The sequence below is a fragment of the Pelodiscus sinensis genome, chromosome 3 (assembly GCF_049634645.1).
Source record: "Pelodiscus sinensis isolate JC-2024 chromosome 3, ASM4963464v1, whole genome shotgun sequence".
NCBI lineage: Eukaryota > Metazoa > Chordata > Testudines > Trionychidae > Pelodiscus > Pelodiscus sinensis.
In genome coordinates this window covers 113,323,905-113,344,744 of record NC_134713.1, presented here as the reverse complement: position 1 = coordinate 113,344,744, position 20,840 = coordinate 113,323,905, and the positions used below count along the sequence as shown (strand labels likewise).

Below are 20,840 nucleotides of genomic sequence, written 5' to 3'. Positions count from 1 at the left end.
AAGACTTCCAGGCCAGGTTAATGGATGTGGGCTTGTGGGGCTCACACAAAAGAATATAAAGATAGTGCTATGAAGTTGCAACTTGGACTGGAGCTCAGGTTCTCAAGCCCTTCCCAACTTCAAAGCACAATCCATACAGCTGTATTTAGAGTTCTATCATGAGCTCTGCTAGCCCACGTTTGGCGACCTGGCCTGGGAGATTCACTCCAAAATGCAGTGTGTATACACACCGGGAGAGGTTTCACTGTTAATGTTGAAAAAGCATTTTCATTGGAATCAGTGTTAGAATGGAACATATCACTGTGATGCATGTTATCTGAGTTAAAATAAGAAAGGATTCTGGATGTATCAGAGATAGCTGTCAGTCACATTCACAGAGATAGAGAAGCTAGGTCTATTTTGGATTATGTTTTCATACATTTTTTCGGTGAAGGAATTTTTAGTTCCACCATCTTTGGCTTTCTGGCTTGGGATTTATGTCATCTAAACTGCTTCATTGTAGTTAGATGCTGAAGTCCAAAAAAGTACTATTGGCAGATGGTGAAGACTTGTTTCAAAACTGCATCTGGATTTATTACTGTAAATCCCATGATCTAAGTAGCTTTTCTCTTGCTGAGAAACATGAGGAGCTATAACTCCATGCTAGTAAAAAAAAAATTATAAATCCTTACATACAAGTGTATATGCATGCACATGCACATTTGTGTGACCCAAAGAGTTGAAATGTGGGTGAAAAAATAGTATGACTGTCTATTCCATCTTCCAATGGTGCCCTTTAGGGCTATGCATAAAAGAGGAAGCATAATATAATTTGGTCTCAATTGAGCTAATTTATGGACTAGCAAAAAAGTAACAACAAAGTAAAAAAGTATACTGTGATAAGACAAGGCACAAGAAAAGGTCAGTGCACACTCAGATTTATTTTCATCAGAAATGCCCATTTATGAGTGAGTGAAATAATAAATCCTCAAACTTCAAATAGACATCGGCAGGAAATCGTGTGTAAAGTGACTGGGTATGCCACTGACTCTATCCACAATTCCACTTCCAAAAGTGGGATGATGCACAGATTTTTGAGTTGACACTTGCTACCTACCCTAATTTAAACCAGAAAAATAAATTTAAAAAAAGAAGAGAGCACAGCAACATCTAGTATTTTAGACACACGATTAGGAATTGGGATTGTGGTGGTGGGGGGCGGGGGGGAAGGGAGCAGTTGCCCCAGGGCAATTCAAAGGAGCCCAGGGCTCCTGGCCTCTGCTGCTGATACTGCTACAGTGGCAGCAGCTGGAGCCCTGGGCCCTTTAAATTGCTGCTAGAGCACCGCACCATGTGCTCCTGGCTGTGCTGAGCGCTGGGGGGGGGGGGGGGGGGGGACACTGCGCTCCAAGCAGCACAGAGGGCTGGCCCTACCACTTCCGCCTGAGGCTCCGCCCCTTCCAGGAGCACAGAGCCAGCCCTCCCCGCACCTTGCCCAGGGGCCTGCAGAGGCTGTCGGCATGCCTGGGCAGGAGTATGTGCTTGATGAAAGAGACCAGTTTGAAACCAATTTCCTCTGGATTCTGATTTGGGTATGAAAATATCTAGGAGAAATTTGGAGACGTCTGCCCCGCTGCCCCGGCACTACATCCTTTCTGTGCTGATGTAAGTATCATCATATGTTTATTCTCTGGGCTAGAGAGTCCCATCTAGTTCAGTAGAGTCTGGGTGCCTCAAGGACAGAAGGAGGTAAATAGGCCCTTAGCGGGCTCACAGTGAGAGCAAGAGACCATTTCCTAGCTCCTCTTCTGCTGATGAATGGGTGCTGGATAGGCTGGTCACTGTCTTGAAGATATTGCCTTGAGATGGCGGCGGTGAGGGGGGGGGGGGGATAGCCTTACCTTGCCCCAAAGAGTGACGATCATAGGAACATGCCATCAAGCCTCCAAGAGAAGCTGTACAAGGTAACCAGCCAGCTGCACCCTAAAGTAGCATGAGAGCGAGGGAGGGTTGAAGACTCCCTGATGCCCATCGAAACAAAGAGGGGGTTCCTGGGATGGAAGGGGAATGCACATCTTCTCTGAGAATTGCTGAACATCAGCAAGTTTTAGGTTCACAATGACCTTAGGCCAAACATGTTTTACCTTCCTGACAAGCCCTCACTTGTCATGCAGGGAAATCAGGGTATCTTCAGGGAGGATGCACAAGGCAGGAAAAGGAGCAGGAAATGGAGCCCGGGCTGAATGAGAGTGTTGTTCTTGGGTATTTTTCTCTGAAGGAGGAGGAGGAGCTGGGCTGCCAGACCATCCGGAGTGCTGAGGAGATGGCTTATGGCCTTGTTTTGAAAGTACAAATCCTTCACTATGAATGGTCACAATAGCTCTTTTAACATGCTGGGCTTCTTCCAAAGACAGGGTCGTGGGTCGGAATAAACAAAACATTAACACTGTCATGGCCACAGCCCAGCCTCTAACATGTTCATTTGATGAAGTGCCATTGTTTTCACCACAGAAACATAGAAGGAGTGTTCATACAGCCTTTCGCTGGACAAGTGCTTCTTGACTGGACACGTGTGACATGCACTCAGAGTGTCAAAGCCTCCGGTGCTGCATGTATCTAGGCAGTAACATTCATTTAGATCAACAGACCAAAAGAGCTTTGCTCCAGCAGCACACGCTATTCCAGCTATGAATTGGAGGGACCTGCCTTTTTTTTTTTTAAAAGGCTGTGATGGACCGGGCCAGTCTGGGCACAGCTGAGGGCATCCGCTCAGGGCGAATTGCTCAAATTTGGGGCTTCTTACAGCTCCCAGACTGGTGACCTTTCCAAACAGGCCACAAACCAATCCCACAGAGCGCTTCAGCTGCCTGCCTGAAGCCTCACGAGCAAAACCCCTCCGACACCCCAGCCATATCCGTGCCCCAGATGGCCCCAGGCCTCATACACAGGTGGGGGGGTCTTAGAACCCAATCCCACCTACCCCGAACAAGTTCTGTCCAGTTCCAAGAAACCAGCCACAGATCCCTGATCAATTTACCCTCTGGATCTTACCCACAAATCACGCTGAGCCAATCCTTTAGCATCTAACATCTAAAGGTTTATTACTACAATAAAGAAAAACATGAGAGTAAGGTTGTTAAAAGACAGTACATTACATTCATCGAATCTCCCAGTTCTCGATGCAGGCTCTAGCAGAGATGTTACAGCTGCTGGCTTAAAAGTCCTTGTTGCGCATCCTAGGATCAGGATGGGTCCACAGTTCTTTCTGGCTCTTTGATCCCTGCATTGCTGCCTCTGGGATGAAGTGCTGAGCTGAGTGCTAAGATAGAGTCGACCACATGGACTCTTTATACATCCTTCCTGGTCTCTTCTTGGCTGCAGCAGATCACCTGGCCAGCGGCCTATCCCTGTGTTCCCTGCTGGCAGCCCTCAGGTGTCAGCCCTCATTCTTTAGGTGTGTCCTTGGCCCATTGAGTGCCATTGTCCCACAGGGCCTCACTAATTAGCATGTCCATAGGCCGGGCTCTGCCCAATGCTCAACCACATGCAGAGAAATATTCAGTATTCGCACAGATTACAGATTCCTAACTACACACACAGACATTATACAATCACATGACTAGCGTACATAGGATTAGCAGAAAGTAAGCTTCTATTCAACACCCCACATGCCCCCATTTTATACCATTTTTGGGGCCAACATCCCCACCTATGGGTGCAGCAGTGATCTGGCTGCTTCCCTCAAATTCGGTAACGTGACAAAGGCAACAGTGTCTCATTGGTTCAGAACACTATCCCACTTCTAATGCAGTGCCATCTACAGCTAAGAAGAGTGCAGTGGGTACATGCAACTTTCTGCCCCACAGGGATTGTCCAGGGCATTGAGCCCAAGGGCCAGCCCTCCATGCCCCCTCTATGGGAGAAACAACAGTAGCTGGAAGAAGCTTGCAGAGATGGGACCAGGAAAACACTCATGGGGCTGCTCCCAAAGCACCCGGCATCGCTATAGCTCAGAGCCTTCCAAACCAAAGTATAAACTAGAGGCCTTTCATCTCCCTCTCTGTGAAGGGAATAGCAGCAGCAGCTGGGGGAGAAGAAGCCTGGCTGGCCTCAATATTCACTCAGCTCTGAAATGTAGATGTTGGATTTCACACACACACCCTTGAACTCTTGGAATTGGTTGCCATTCCCCTTAATCCTGCCCATCGTTTTCTACTGCAGCTCCCCAACCTTATGTCATTGCTGTCCCTGCCCAATGTGCTTTGCAGTCTCCTCCCCTGCCCTCTCTCCTGCCCCTCTCAGTCTCTATTTCCCTTTGGGTATGTCTACACTACAGAGTTTTCGGGGCGAAAAATGGCTGTTTTTCAAAAAAAACCCTTCATTTATGTCCACACTGCAATCGCGTTCTTTCAAAAACAAAAAAAATAATTGGAAGAACAGAGGGGTTTTCCTGATGTTGGTAAACCTCTTTCTATGAGGAAGAAGCCTTTTTGGGAAAGAGCTCTTTCAGAAAAAGGCGTGTGTGGATGGGAAAGAGGGAGTTCTTTTGAAAGAAGAGGAAAGAGGAAAAACCACAGGTGCCCTGGTGGCCACTCCATCCATAGTAAGCACAGTTTACATGCAAGAGCGTGTCCATTCGGTGTCGACGCTATCTTTTGAAAAGGCAGATCACTTTTTCTATGCGCTTTTGCAGTGTGGACGCTCTCTTTCGGAAGAAGTTTTTTCGGAAGATCTCGTCTGGAAAGGTTTCTTCCAAAAGAAGCCTGCAGTCTAGACATAGCCTTTGCCTGCTCCTCTCTCTTCCTCTCATAACCCATGGCCAGGTTCCCTCAGGAGTCCTTCTAGGGAAAGCAGCTGTCTTTTCTGGCACAAAACTCCACACATGGATGTTGCACCAGGGGTGCACTAGAGCCCATCATTTCCCAGATGATGTTGGCACACTACCGTAGCCTGTACCACTCACTTTTTTGGGCAGAACAGAACACACTCAAATCCTCTGAGGGGAGAGAGCTTGCAACTTCTTTTGGCAGCTGGCAGCTGGCCGCTGCAGTCTTTGGGGCTGTGCATCTGAGCCTGCCAAGCCAGCACAGACCTGAAAGTGAATCTGGCCTGAGATGTTTCTACTGATATGCACATGTCTTGGTAATCTGCCATGACTGAGAAGGAAATACAGATACAGAAACAGATCATGACAGTGAATAGGGCTACTGATGAAATACTGATCGGAATTTTCTAGGTATGACTGTGGATCCTGATTTCCTCTGCTATTCCTGGACAGCTGCTACAACATATGACTTTCTGGGGACAACACATCAGCCACAATAAATGTTGAAGGAGGGGAGCTGGTTCCTGGAGCATTGCAAGTCTATCCAAACATACTGGCGTGGTTGATTTTTTTCCTTTCCCTCTGAGGATGGACCTTCTGGGGTGGAAAGTGATGGAGCCATCAATTTTGCACTATTAACTTCTGTGTAAATGTAAATGCCATGATGCCTACATATTATCCAGATCCACCCTGGGGAAGCTATTAAGTCTTGAGAAATCAGTGGTGGCTGAGCCTTAGTGTTGTTATGAAAAGTAAATGTATTATTTATAGGGTGGTCAATTGACATGCGTTAATGCCTGCGATTAACGTAGGACACGATTAATGCATTAATTTTTAACGTGTTAGTCGCAGGTGCTAATGCTGCATTGCCCCTTTGAAGTGCCACTCTGGCACTTCAAAGGGGCAGCACAAGAGGAGCCAGAGATCAGCTGGAGTCGCCAGTTGATCTCTGGCTCCACTGTTGCAAAGCCCCTTTGAAGTGCTAGAGTGGCATTTCAAAGGGGCTTTGCAACATGGAGCTGGGGATCAGCTGAGCACTCCAGCTGATCCCCGGTTCCGCTTGTGCTGCCCCTTTGAAGTGCTGTTTTGGCACTTTAAAGGGGCAGCACATTAGGTGCCGGGGTCAGCTGGGGAGTCCACTAATGTATTGATTACTAATTGGTCTGGGTAGACCCTGCCAGTGTGCTTTAAAGTATTGATGTTTGAAGCAAAACTATGTTAAAATGCTCAAGGGCAGGGAGAGGATCACAACCTTTCCAGATTATTGTACCCTATTCAGGAGTCTGATTCGTCTTGTGTACCTCAAGATTTAACTCATTTTAAAATGACTTGTCCAAAAAATTAGACACAAAAATGCAAGTGTCACAGCCACACTATCACTGAAAAATTGCTTACTTTCTCATTTTCACCACATAATTATAGAATAAATGGATTGGAAAGTAAATACTATACTTATATACTGAAATGTAAGTACATAGATCACTATAAACAAGTAATTGTATAAAATGTTAGTTTGTACTGACTTCACTTGAGCTTCTTTTGTGGCCTGTTGTCAAACCTAGGCAAATATCTAGATGAGTTGATGTACTCTCTGAAAGATCTTTGCAAACTCCCAGGGGTGCACATGCCTGGCTGAGTACCTCTGCTCTAGGGAACCTCTAGTGAGCACCACCAAGGGCTATGCAGACCAATTAATACACAACATGGTACTACACCTTAGAAATCACCCCTCCCTCTCAAGAATCTCATTTCTCCACAATGGAGGCAAGCCCCCAGTCTCTTTTCTAGAAGTGCTTTAAATGATATGATATGCATCTATCACACTGGGTTCGTTCCCTCTTCGTCCCCTCCTCTTCCAAGGGGAAAATTGGGGGATCTGAGGGTTATAAAAGTGACAAAAATCATTGTGCTGTGTGATTTTTATTAGTAAAGGATGGGTTAAAGCAATGTGCCTTCCACTTGGAGTGGGAAAGGTCTCATTGGCAGCTGTGCCTTGCCCTTTAGATCCTATTTGTGTAAATGTTGCCATAATTTGCTCATGTTGTTCTCTGATGCCAAGATCCTGTTTGTCTCTTCCATCTGAGTCTTTCTGCAGGGATACTTGTGAGGTTTCTCTTACTGCTCATTCAGGTCAGTATATAAACAAGCTCTGCTCCCAGATCAGATGCTCCAATCCAATCACATTACTTCAGCTGGGTATGATAATGAGTGATGATGAAGAAATCGTTTAATTTGTTTTATTTCTAAGACATTGTGTGGTCTTATGCTGCATTTATGTAGCAGATGTATTGACTCGGTAGATCTCCTCAGTGTACTCTTTGAATACTTTTGAGAGGACTGTTTGTTGTTTAAGCATTCGAGATGTTAGCGATGTGTAATAACTTAGGAGGATGCCGCTTTTTATGAAGCTCAAACTTTGTTTATGAAGTTTCAGAGTGTTGGTCTCTTTGTGAAGTGCAGCAAAGCATTTTAAAGGATACTCCACACCTAAGTTTAGTATTAACTAGCAAAAGTAACAACTCCCTAAGAGGAAAAATATGTGGAATGAAGCTGACTGTTAGATGTTTCTTTTGGGTAAACAGACTGGGTCTAGACAAACCAAATTAATTCTATATTAATTCTATATAATTCAAAATGACCTTAGCAAGTTAGAGAAATGGTCAGAGGTAAACAGGATGAGGTTTAATAAGGAGAAATGCAGAGTGCTCCACTTAGGAAGGAACAATCAGTTCCATACATACAAGATGGGAAGCGACTGTCTAGGAAGGAGCATGGCGGAAAGGGATCTAGGGGTCATAGTGGACCACAAGTTGAATATGAGTCAACAGTGTGATGCTGTTGCAAAAAAAGCAAATATGATTCTAGGTTGTATCAACAGGTGTGTTGTAAGCAAAACTCGTGAAGTCATTCTGCCGCTCTATTCTGCACTAGTTAGGCCTCAGCTGGAGTACTGTGTCCAGTTCTGGGCGCCACATTTCAAGAAAGATGTGGAGAAATTGGAAAGGGTACAGAGAAGAGCGACAAGAATGATTAAAGGTTTAGAGAACATGACCTATGAAGCCAGGCTTCATGAACTGGGCTTGTTTAGTTTGGAAAAAAGAAGATTAAGGGGGGACATGATAGCGGTTTTCAAATATCTAAAAGGGTGTCACAAGGAGGAAGGCGAAAATTTGTTCCTCTTGGTTTCTGAGGACAGGACAAGGAGTAATGGGCTTAAAGTGCAGCAGGGGAGGTTTAGATTGGACATTAGGAAAAAATTCCTAACTGTCAGGGTGGTCAAATATTGGAATAAATTGCCAAGGGAGGTGGTGGAATCTCCCTCTCTGGAGATATTTAAGAACAGGTTAGATAGACATCTGTCAGGGATGGTGTAGACGGAGCTTGGTCCTGCCTTGAGGGCGGGGGGCTGGACTCGATGACCTCTCGAGGTCCCTTCCAGTCCTATTATTCTATGATTCTATGATTCTATTTAAAATATCAATGACATTTGAATACCAACTTGCATTCTAAATCAGCCTAAAGTGCCATACAGACTGCTGCATCTATAAGGAGCATTTTATCCACTACTCAGTAGTAGCTTCTTGAATGGAACTTAACATCTATGGAACAACACAGAGTAGCACTAGAATACAAATCAGTTTTCAGTGAACGAAGTATCCAATTGAAAATCCAGGGTGAACTTGTGGAGCAAGAGTAAATACACAGGACGAGGAAAGAAGAAATCAGGAAAAAATACTTTTTAAAACTATCTGGATAATATTCTAAAGACCCATAAGTCACTGAGAAATCCCACGACTCTTTCATGTCTGAGGAGCATAGAGGAGTACAGAGGCGAGATGGGACAGCTGATGAGATGAGACAATGGAACTATACTTGAACAGGAATATCAGGTTCCTTCTCCTTTTCTTCTGTCACGGAAACCTAATGCATATGTGCTGCTTGGCTTTTGTCCTGACTCCAGGTGGCCCTTAGGAGCTAGTGCAGGGTACTTTACAAGCGGCTCCATAATGCATAGCCATCTTTGATTAGATTCTTTCAGGGGAACTTTGAAATTGACCTGGCAAAACTATCCAATTAGACAACCTGTATCTGCTGTTTGGGGCACAGCCTGTTTATTACAAAATGTGCGCACTGTGCCTAGAACAATGGGGCTCCATTTGCTGTTGAAAACTGTAGTTGCTCTTGTCACACCAAAAAAGGATCATGCTAATAAATAGCCGAAGTGACCAGTTTGTGAAAATGAGTATTTTCAAATTTGTTCACACAGCATGTTTGAATAAATACATAGAGAGATTTGCAAAAATCAGTTTGTATTAAAAAATGACAACTCATGGATGGGGGAAAAGCCCAAAAAACTGAGGGGCTATGAAAAGCACGTACTACAGGCTTATTATTAACCCTCCCCTCAAATCCCAGCTTCTGTGCTGTCTGGAAGAACCATTCTTTGCTGAATCAGGGTGGACAATCATTTTTCATGGAGGGGCCACTCTAAGGCTGTGTCCAGACTCAGGGGTTTTTTCGGGAAAAGTAGCCTTTTTCCAAAAAAACTTCACCTGGGTCTAGACTGCAGCCGCGTTCTTTCGAAATTAAATCGAAAGAACGCGGCTTTTCTTTCGACGGCGGTAAACCTCATTTCACGAGGAAGAACGCCTTCTTTCGAAAGTGCTTCTTTCGAAAGAAGGCATTCTTGAATGTAAATAGGGCTTCTTCGAAAGAGAGCATCCAGACTCACTGGGTGCTTTCTTTCGAAAAAGCGGCTTGCTCTTTCGAAAGTTCCGCGTGCAGTCTAGACGCTCTCTTTCGAAAGAGCCTCTTTCGAAAGAGGCTTGCAGTCTAGACATAGCCTAAGAATTTGGTAACTGGTCTAGGTCCACACTTTTCTATAGAGAGGTTGTAGGATCTGGAATAGAAGTTGGGTGAAGAAGAGAATTTGGGTAAAGGATTGGGGTGTCGGAGCAGATGTGGGGTCTGTGAGGGAATTTGGATGAAGGACGGGGTTGTGACCTGGGTAGGGAGCTGGGGTGCAGGAGTGGGTAGAGGGCCTAAGGAAATGGGGGGGGGAGGCTGGATGGACAAGACTTTGACCTGAGGTAGGGGTGCCAGAAGGGATGCAGAGGGTTTGGTTATGACCTGGGGCAGGTAATGGGGATATGGGGAGAAGGTGGAGTGCCAGGTGCTGGGTCTGACCATTTACTCTAGGTGGATCCTGGCCAGCAGCCCAGCAGGATCCTGGAGCAGGCTCCCTGACTGCTGCACTCCACACACCCCCTCAATGCAGCTGACTGCTGGAGCCTGTGTGTCTCTGTGCCGCCAATGGGAGCTGTGAGGATTGTGCTGGGGATGGGAACAGCATGGGAAGCTCTCCCCCCTGGGGCACGCAGCACAGAGATGCACAGCCTTTGAGTGGCATGCAGGGCATGGCAGGGAGGGAGCCTGCCCCCCTGGGTCCCACTGGACTGCAGAATATTGGTGGCCCAGAGGAGCTTGGAGGGCAAGATCTGAAGCTTTGGTGGGCCGCATATGTCCCACAGGATGCATTTTGCCTGCATAGCATATTGGTTATATAACAAAATAATTAACTAGCATGGATTTAATTACAGAATCTTCTTTACAAATTAGAAGTTTGGCAGGAGGTTGGTCTGGAGGGTGAGGCTGCGTTTGTATGAGAAATTCAGAAGTAGTAGTTTTGTGTCGTTTAATTGACAACTTGGTATCCTTCGGACTGGCCCAGAAAGAAAAGTATCTGCACTGAATGTACACCAATGCCATTTGGAATAAGCTAGCGTCCTGCAGTGAAATGTACTGTAAACTGTTCATGACTGTGATTCAGACATTAGGTCTGCAGAAAGAAATCTTGAGGGTTTGGGGTTTTTTTTTTTTTTAAGGAAAACAAGCCACTGGAAGTGAACAGACTGTAAAAACAGAAATATTTCCTTCATGAGAGAAAAGCGAAACAAATGAGTTCCGAAAAAAGAGGATTTTATGACCACAGTTTTTCCATGCTGCACTATTGTAGGAATGAAACTGAACACTAGCAAATGAGAAATGGAAAAGTTCGCTGCTGCTACCACTGAAGTGATATTGTTGTGTGTTTAACATAAAAATCAAGACTATTTCCATTCTGCCATTATTCCATTTTTTCTTTTTCTGAACTTTGGGGAATAGAACCGTGAATATCCTTATTTATTTGACTGCTGAGCAAATGAAAGCAAATATTTATGATCATTATGATTGTTTCTTGTCTGCTTTCCCTCTACCTCTCTAGTTCCAGTGATGTGTTTTCCATATTTGAACAAGGGCTCTCGTAACCTTTTCCTCCTTAGCCTGTGATGATAACTTGGGCATGTGTGCTCACAAGTCTCTTATTCAGCAAAGCATGGAGACATATTTTTAACTTTGATTACATATTGTAAGTTCATTTGAATTTAATGATATTTAAATATTAGCTTACAGTTAAACACATGCTTATATGTTTTACTGACTAGGGATTGTTTGCTGATTCAGGACTACAGAGAGTTTGGCTGATTGGGTCACCTATTATTTTTTCTCAGAGAAGAAATGCCTTTAAAAGTCATAATAAGCAAGATGCGGAATCAATCCCATTTGGCAATCCTATGTATATTAAGTGCAAATGTTTACACTTGTATTTTGGAAAAATATATGAAGAAAATTAGTAGTGCAGTGCAGCCCTCAGTTTGTAGAATGGGTAGAGCTTCTACAGTTTGTAGAATGGGAGCAGGTTTAAAACGAATACAAGAAAGTTCTTCACACAGCGTGTAGTCAACCTGTGGAACTCCTTGCCAGAGGAGGCTGTGAAGGCTAGGACTATAATAGAGTTTAAAGAGAAGCTAGATAATTTCATGGAGGTTAGGTCCATAAAAGGCTATTAGCCAGGGGATAAAATGGTGTCCTTGGCCTCTGTCTGTCAGAGGCTGGAGATGGATGGCAGGAGACAAATCACTTGATCATTGTCTTCAGTCCACCCTCTCTGGGGCACCTGGTGCTGGCCACTGTCGGTAGACAGGATACTGGGCTAGATGGACCTTTGGTCTGACCCAGTACGGCCGTTCTTATGTTCTTATGTAGAGGGGAGGGAGGCTGGAACCTTGTGGAAGGCCTAGCGGTAGCCTGTCCAAGGAAATGCTTCCTGTTGTGTGCAACCTGTGCCAATCCCAAGGAAAAAAGCGTTGCTCTTCAGAAGTATTTCCAGTTTTTCCCAGAGTAAGTCATCCCTAGCAGGACGGATTCTGCAGCATTCACACCAGTGGTGAATGCCAGTGGGTACAGGGTAATTACCCAAATGGCATTTTCAGTGTAGTGGCACATTTTTAACAAAAGGCTCCAGCAAACTTCCTCCAGAACATCACTGTTCTGTACAGATGCTCATCTGGTCTAAAAAGGAATGGCTCCATTAATGTCAGGGAACGTTCTTTTGTAGTCAGCAGAGCTATGGAAATTTACAGCAGCTAAGGATATAGCCAGAGACATTGGTCAAGTTTAAAAGGCTTGGGGTGACTTTGGGTACAAAATTATACCTATTTGCATATGTAAACTACTGCCTATATATTTCAGCAGAATGCATTAAAATACAGCATAGTGGACTGAGTACATATGCAAGCTGAAAGAGTGAGAAATTACCTACTGGTTGCAAACACAGAGTCCAAAGAAAACAGTATTTACAAAGGGGTTACAAAAAGGTTACCGTAAAGTTTTTCTCCACTATTTGACCCATGGTGTGAGTCACTCCAAGAGCAGGGGACAGTCACATGGGAAACTGAGCAAAGGGAATTTCTTCTACAAATAAACAAATGTTACTCAGGAGAATTATGAAAAAGCAAAACCAATTTTTGTTTTTCTCTTCAACAGAAAAGAAAAGAATGTAAAAGAAGAGATGTGCATAATGACACTATGTCACCAAACTGGCTTCCATTAAGAGGAAATTCACAGACCTGCAGAAACAAATACATGGTTCTCCTGGTATTGAGTTAGGTGCTTGTGTTATCATCTGGAGAAAAACTTTTTTCATTGGCTTAGCAAATTTTGCATTCTGAGTTAAATATTCTATTGTAAAAAAAACACATCACTTTTAAATGTACAAGAAGTGCATTTTTAATGTTTGTGATCACCCTTGTTCCTTTTGGGGCTCCCGGAAAGCCTGTGGAATTCAATGGGAAGAGTCCTATTAACTTCATTAAGCTTTGTATTATGTCCCTTGGGATCAATAGCAATGTTCCATTGACCTCAGGGGTGTAGGATCAGGCCATATGCTGTTAGGGTACATCTACACAGCAGGGCCAAATCCGAAATAAGCTATGCAATTGACACAGCTCAAGTCGAAATAGTTTATTTCAGCTTTTGGTGATATCTAAACAGCAGGAAGTTGAAGGAAGAGCAACTTAATCCTTGTACAATGAGGGTTACAGGAGTCAGAGTAAGAAGTCCTCTGGCTAGACATTATTTCAACATTATGTTGAAATAACTGCTTGTATGTAGAGGCAGACTATGTTATTTTGGAATAACATTAGCTATTCTGAAATAATGCTGTTGTGTAGATGTACCCTTACTGAATTGGAAGCTGTTTTTATGGAAAAAGCTTATGGCTGCCAACAAGTGCATTTTGATCCTAAAATAATCACAGAAGTCCTCTTAAAGCCAATAGGTGTGCAAAGGATTCTTTCAGGCTCAATGGAAGAAGCAGTTAAGCAGCTCCTATGTATAGAGGTAGTTGGAAAAAATGGAAGGACAGCATGAGACCGGACAAAGTCAGGTGGGCTAAGGGGCTTGGTCTGGTGGAAAATGCAGAGGCTAGTAGTTGGAGCATGTAGGTTGTGTGTACTTAGAGGCATAAAGTCTGGAGAAGCAGGACTCAGAGGAAGCAGAAGGATGGGGCTTCTGGTGAAGAGAACTTGCTGGCGTGGCAGACATGGAGATTTCTGAGCACGGGAACTTTCTGCTGCTGATAGTTTCTATGGTGTTCAGTGGAACAGAACTTTGTGTACCTTTTTTGTAAATAAACAAGTGAAGACTGAGAATAATGTAGACCTGTAGCATGAAACAGTGGTGGTAGGCCCTGAATTTGGGGTAACTGCTTAGGCCAAAGGGGCAACAGGAACTATAAATACGGGTTTTAATAGGGCTGTTAAACAATTAATCATAAGAATAAAATAATAGTTCTGATAAATCACAGTTTTAATCACCCTGTTAAGCAATAATACAATACCCTTTATTTAAATATTTTTGGTTGGGGGGAAATTTTTGAGTACTGGGGAGTGTGAGATAGCATGTGTGTTCTGGGGGATTGAGCATGTCAGCCTGCTGTCTCTTTAAGTGGAGCATTCAGCAGCCTGAACACTTGTTCAGATAGCAGCAGCCATTGCTATGACCCAGCTCCCTGACCCCTTCCCACCTCAGCAGTAACCAGGCACACAGGACTCCCCAACATCAGCCATTCCTTTGCTCGGCACAACAGCTCTTGGTGCTGAGTAGCTTGCCCAGGGTGGTGGGGTAGGAGCAGTAGAGCAGAGCCATGGGAGGGGGGGGTACTCCTGCACTGGGAGGTACCCCCAAGAGCACAGCGCTCTGGTGATGGCCCAGCCTGCTCAGCACTAAGGATGGCTCTGCTCCAGAGCCAGCAGCAGCAGACAGGCTCCCCCTGTTCCCAGACCCCAGCTCAGCAGCATCCAGGTACACGGGCAGGAGGAGGAAGGCCACTTTGTCATCAGCCCCCCTGCCTGCTCTGTGACGCAAACAGGAGGCAGATTCCTGGTCCAGAGCAGCTTGGCCAGGGAAAGCTCCATGGCCCGGGGTAGGTAGTTCAAATTAGAGATCCTAATTTGAACTACCGTTACTCCTTGTGGAGTAACTCCTCGTGGAACAAGGAGTAACGGTAGTTCGAATTAGGATCTCTAATTCTAACTACCTACTCCGTGCCGCGTGTAGCCGCGGGCACGGAGTTCGGACTAAGGGGGATTTAAAAATGGCGGTGCCCAGGAACATGCAAATGAAGGCCAGGATATTTAAATCCCGGGCTTCATTTGCAACTCCGGTTGCCCTCATTTGCCTACCTAGCTTGAACTAACGAGCTAGTGTAGACATACCCTTAGGGACTAACCAAAACTGTACATGGTATCATGAGCTTTCGTGGGCACAGCCCACTTTTGCTGAAATGGTCACTTTCCAGCTAGCAGTAGGTGTAGTCTTTCTAATGCCATCATTAAAGTTTCATAGCTAGATACTGGAGAGGAATGACAGCAGTTCATACATTTTAGAAGGCCCAATCCAAATCCCCTTGAAATGTCTTTTTCTGCAATGCATGCCTAAATAAACTGTGGCGTGAAAACATGAAGGTTTTTAAAAAAAATACAATTTATATTAAAATTGATTTAAATAATAATTATTTTTATTAAAATGTAATGTCATTTTTTTGTGCCACCCGGTATATATATTAAAAGAACATGAAATATTGTAATCAGTTGAATGTTAAGGTTTGAGCCTTCTCTGTGCAGTAAAGCTTCTTGATTGTGCTGATTGATAGTTCAAAGTGGAATCCTCTTCTAATAAATTCTTATGCTGAAGATATGTGTATATCAGAATAAAAAGTCTCAAATATTTTCAGATGATTGCAATGTGCAGACTTTACTTCCAACAAGTACAAGCCTTCAGCTGTAGTGTCTTTATGCTCATTTTAGTACCTTTCATTTAAGGAACTCAATATGCCCCGCAAGGTTTGGTTATTTAAGCCATGCAACTCATAAATATTATTAATGACCAGTTAACATGGTTCACATCACCACATTATCATCTTCATTTTACAGACAAGTATGCTCCAACCAAGAGAAATGACATGACTTGTCCCAGGTCACACAAGTTGGGGCAAAGCAGGGGTTCAAACGCTAGTGTTCTAGCCTGCAGGAATCCCCCCTCCCCAGTTTCCCACATGTGTGCTGTAGACAATATCGCTTAGCTCTATGGAGCTAGTGGCAGTGGTGGGGATTCTCACTATGCATTGATTCTGCAGGATTATTTTTCTCAAACTATAATTTGATTTTCTAGTCTTCACAAATTCAGCCACTACTGCTGCTCAGGATATATTTTCACTCATAAACCAGCAATGCTTGGCTCACTTATTTAGTACACCAGGTGTGCTCTGTTTCCAAAGATGGCGTCTGAGATAAGGAATGATTATTTGATACTTCATTGTATTTCAGAACTCCCATCATCAGCCTTCAAAAATAGTTTTCAAACAGCCTTCATCTTCCCATGGCAAAGGTACTCTCAAACTCCCACCTCATTCCCTCCTTAAAAACTAGCCCCAACATTCTAGGTTTCTAATGAAGGAGACTGTGGATATAGCCAATAGGAACAGATGATTCAGTTCCACCTTCTCCTCAAGTTCTTACCTCCATACACGCACACTCACTCAAAGAGGTCAATTCCTGAAGACTCAATCCTCACTTAGGCAAGATTTCCAATGATACCAATAAAATTTTTGCTTAAGTAAAGGAGCCCAGACAATATTTTTTCTCCCCCATCATTTAAATGGTCAAATCAACGTTCACTTCTGAGTAGACCTTTTTAAAGTGATGCAACAAAATAAGAACTTCTTGAAAACAGGGTTTTACGAAGCAAAAGGGAAGAGAGGCCACTCTGTATTACTGGGTCCAGTTATGAGAAGTCTGAATCTGCTGCATTCACATGTAAAGCCATATTGTTCCACTATCCAGAGATTTAGTTTATATTGGACGTGGCTTTTTTTATTGACCTATTCCTTAAAAATGTTATCAAGTTTCTCTAGTTTAACATCCCACAATAACATACATAACCTCAAGCACATTATGATGTTATTGTTTCCTTAACGGACTGCCTGAGATTCATCATATTAGGTGACTGGAGAATTACAATCCAAGCAGGTCACAATAGACGTTTCACCTTGATTTAAGCAGCCACTGCTACTTTTAAATGGTCATGTTGCACTCCCAAGCCCCCAGATTTCCCCAAGTACATGCAGAGGAGAAGAGCATTTGTTATTATGTGTGGCATGACAAACTGACATGGTCTTTTTTATTCATCACTAAAAGCCAGTTTAAAAATAGGCCAGTGTTCGTGCACAGGGATTATTGTCTTTCCAAGACTAAGTGTGAAACTCACCTTCTTGCCAAGTAGTTTGGATGCGTTTTGAAAGTTTCCATTGACCCGTGTCACCTTCCATGTTGACATGACCACAGGGTGAATTAGGAACAAAAAGGTATGTCAAACTGCCAAAGGGATATTGACTTGGAGGAGTATCAACAGACAATTTAACTGGGAGACCATCATTACTGTGTAAGCTCGGCCCCACTAGGCAGCGGGTTCCCCTGATGAGATATATGTGTGAACACCTTCATACTAAATTCATCATCAGTAAATGAAAATGTGTAGATAAAAGTGAAACAATATTTTAACTCAAGGCTCAGCTAACTTTATTGTGTGTAAACTGCATTTAATGAGTAGAAATTATCTTATTGATAAACTAGGCAAATCTAACTTAGATAGGGCCACAATAAGGTGGGTGCATAATTGGCTGGATAACTGTAGTCAGAGAGTTGTTGTTAACGGTGCTAAATCCTGCTGGAAAGGGATAACAAGTGGAGTTCCGCAAGGGTCTGTTTTGGGACCCGTACTGTTCAATATCTTCATCAATGATGTAGATATTGGGATAGAGAGTACACTTATTAAGTTTGCAGATGATACCAAACTGGGTGGGGTTGCAACTTCTTTGGAGGATAGGGACATAATTCAAAATGACCTTAGCAAGTTAGAGAAATGGTCAGAGGTAAACAGGATGAAGTTTAATAAAGAGAAATGCAAAGTGCTCCACTTAGGAAGGAACAATCAGTTCCATACATACAAGATGGGAAGCGACTGTCTAGGAAGGAGCATGGCGGAAAGGGATCTAGGGGTCATAGTGGACCACAAGTTGAATATGAGTCAACGGTGTGATGCTGCTGCAAAAAAAGCAAATATGATTCTAGGTTGTATCAACAGGTGTGTTGTAAGCAAAACTCGTGAAGTCATTCTACCACTCTACTCTGCACTAGTTAGGCCTCAGCTGGAGTACTGTGTCCAGTTCTGGGTGCCACATTTCAAGAAAGATGTGGAGAAATTGGAAAGGGTACAGAGAAGAGCGACAAGAATGATTAAAGGTCTAGAGAACATGACCTATGAAGCCAGGCTTCATGAACTGGGCTTGTTTAGTTTGGAAAAAAGAAGATTAAGGGGGGACATGATAGCGGTTTTCAAATATCTAAAAGGGTGTCACAAGGAGGAAGGAGAAAATTTGTTCCTCTTGGTTTCTGAGGACAGGACAAGGAGTAATGGGCTTAAAGTGCAGCAAGGGAGGTTTAGATTGGACATTAGGAAAAAATTCCTAACTGTCAGGGTGGTCAAATTTTGGAATAAATTTCCAAGGGAGGTGGTGGAATCTCCCTCTCTGGAGATATTTAAGAACAGGTTAGATAGACATCTGTCAGGGATGGTGTAGGTGGAGCTTGGTCCTGCCTTGAGGGCGGGGGGCTGGACTCGATGACCTCTTGAGGTCCCTTCCAGTCCTATGATTCTATGAAATCTCATATTTTGGGAGTCCATTTGCTACTATTACTGGAGTCTTCAACGTTCAGGGCTACACAGTAGATGAAATTACTATAAGCTGAGTGCACAACTGGTTAAAAGATTTTACTCAGAAAGTAGTTATCAATGGTTTACTGTCATACTGGGCAGACTAGGTCAGACTAGGGCCTGGCCTATAAGGAAATGTTAAAAAACAAAATCCTGAGCATACTTAGTCCTCAGAAAAAATGAGGGAAGAGGGACCAGATAACAGACTTCAACAATATTAAGGGCTGTTACAAAAGAGGTGGTGATCAATTTTTTCCCATGTCCACTAAAGATAGGACAAGAAGTAATGGGCTTAATATGAGATTTAAGTTAAATATTCGAAAAAAGTTTCTAACCATAAGGGCAGTTATGCTCTGGAATAGGCTTCCAAGGTGGGTTGTGGAATCCAGCATTTAGCTCTTTCCTTTATATAATCATAGCTCAGCAATTATGCTAATTCTTAGCCATGGGAAGAGCTGCAGTACAATAGGCAAATTAAACAAATGACTGTTGTTTGTAGCAACTATAAATGCTACACAATCATTTTCTCTCTCTGGTTCAATGACCAAGTATTTGAAGCTGCTCCACTGTGTGTATATAATTAAGCCAGTGGATCAGAAAGAGAAAGTGAATGACTCTGGAGTCTGATGGCCAGGCCACCCACATATCTGGTGAGTACTCTCACCACTTAGCTAAGATGGGCACCACCATTATCACCTCTTCGTATGGCCAGATTTTGAATGGGGCTTGAGCCACTAGGGGTGCATAGAGGTTGCCTACAGATGCAGATGCTACTGATGACATACCGAGACAGACAAAGGCTTTTCATCTGTGGTTTGTGAATTGCCCTGGGGCTTAGGCAAGAGATAGGCAGCTGGATGCATAGAGTGAGGCAGCAATTCACATGCCCCGGGGCAGAGGAAATTTTACCTTGAAAGTTTAGGTGCCAAGTGAGTTTAGGCACCTACAGGTTTTGGCAGTAATTTGTGGATGGTAGTGGAGCCTAAAACCAAGACTTAGCTGCCCAAGTATCTTTGTGGATCTGGACCTAAATGTCTACAAAAATAAAACATTAAACATAATCCCATGAGCTGGCTCTGTATTGATTACTAGTTGCTAGAACTTGGATTGTGTAAGCAGGAGCCTGGGGATACTCCATTCAGACCAGTTGAGCGCATACTAAGCATGCTAGCTGTTAAAACGGCCTTTGACTAGGTGAAATTGGGTGTTCTGGGGTATGTCCTAGACAAAACAGTAGTTGAGACACATTTTATAAAACTGACCCAAAGTTTATATGTGTGGCCAATAACTGTTGTGAGAAGTTACGGAGCACTGTCAAATAACGGCATGCTGAGGAAACCCCTGGGATTGCTCCCTTGTTCCTCTTCTTCATACATATATTACATCATTTAAAAAAGCTGAACTGACCTAGGTGGAATGAGCATTTAAGTCATTATGGTCTTAATACTCCGTTCTGTTCATACAATCAACTGGCGTAATTTGCCATATGCCAAAAAGAGAGCAAATGTGGGCAAAGCTCCCTTTATAACTGAACTTTATTAAATGAAAAATAGTAACACTTCATAGCTATGTTAATGTTTTATTAATGATAGATCTACTTGAATATGTTATCTTTTGTTGTTAATGTTCGTGAAAGTTTTGAAGATTACTGATTTTTACAAAGAAAAGTGAATCTCCAGTTTTTCTTTCTGGTTTTCATTTTTTTCAGTAGCAAAATAGAGGGAGAACAAAAAAGAGACAGAAAAGTAGGAGAGGCGGAGAAAAAGAGGACACAGAAAATATAAGACAAAAGATGGAGAATAGAAATTTATTGAGATAAACATGATGCACCTTCAATGTATGAACACCTGGGCCAAATATGGCATAGACTAGTATCAACCATCCATTGTGGGAGGAGTGAAGAGAGAGAGAGATTTCTTTTCCTGTTCCAAGGTCTGATGTAGACTTTATGTATGGCCTTAGATGCACCGCAGTCTCATTTAAAAGAGGATAGCATCTACCTCACAGCATTTTACATTCAAGTTTGCCATGTGCTTTACGGTTCATACACTCATGCACATACACTCATTCCATCACAGCGTGAACTCTTGGGGCACAGGGGAAGATGGAATACAAATCCAAAAGGAACTGTGTCATTATGCTGACTGGAATGTGGAAAAAAACAATATTTCTAAGTATAAGCAAGGGATCCCAAAACTGCTTATGTTAGGTTAGTTTTAAAGGACATAGAGAGCCTGCATATCACAGCTGCTTCTATTACTTTTTGAAACCTAAGACTGTAACTCATTTGTGGGCATATGTTCTCCTGCTTTCACCTTGTACATAACTATCATTTCCTTTTCTTAGTTAATAAAGTTTTGGTTGGTTTATTAACAGGATTGGC

The 20,840-nt window shown here is 43.3% G+C and overlaps 1 long non-coding RNA gene across 1 annotated transcript; it reads left to right on the top strand.

Annotated features, from left to right (window-relative positions):
- Nucleotides 1–1,464: 1,464 nt before the first annotated feature.
- On the top strand, nt 1,465–15,390 carry LOC142827935 (uncharacterized). Its single transcript, XR_012902741.1, has 3 exons — nt 1,465–1,644; nt 5,216–6,934; nt 12,671–15,390. It is a non-coding gene; the product is annotated as an uncharacterized LOC142827935 (long non-coding RNA).
- The last annotated feature ends 5,450 nt before the right edge of the window (nt 15,391–20,840 follow it).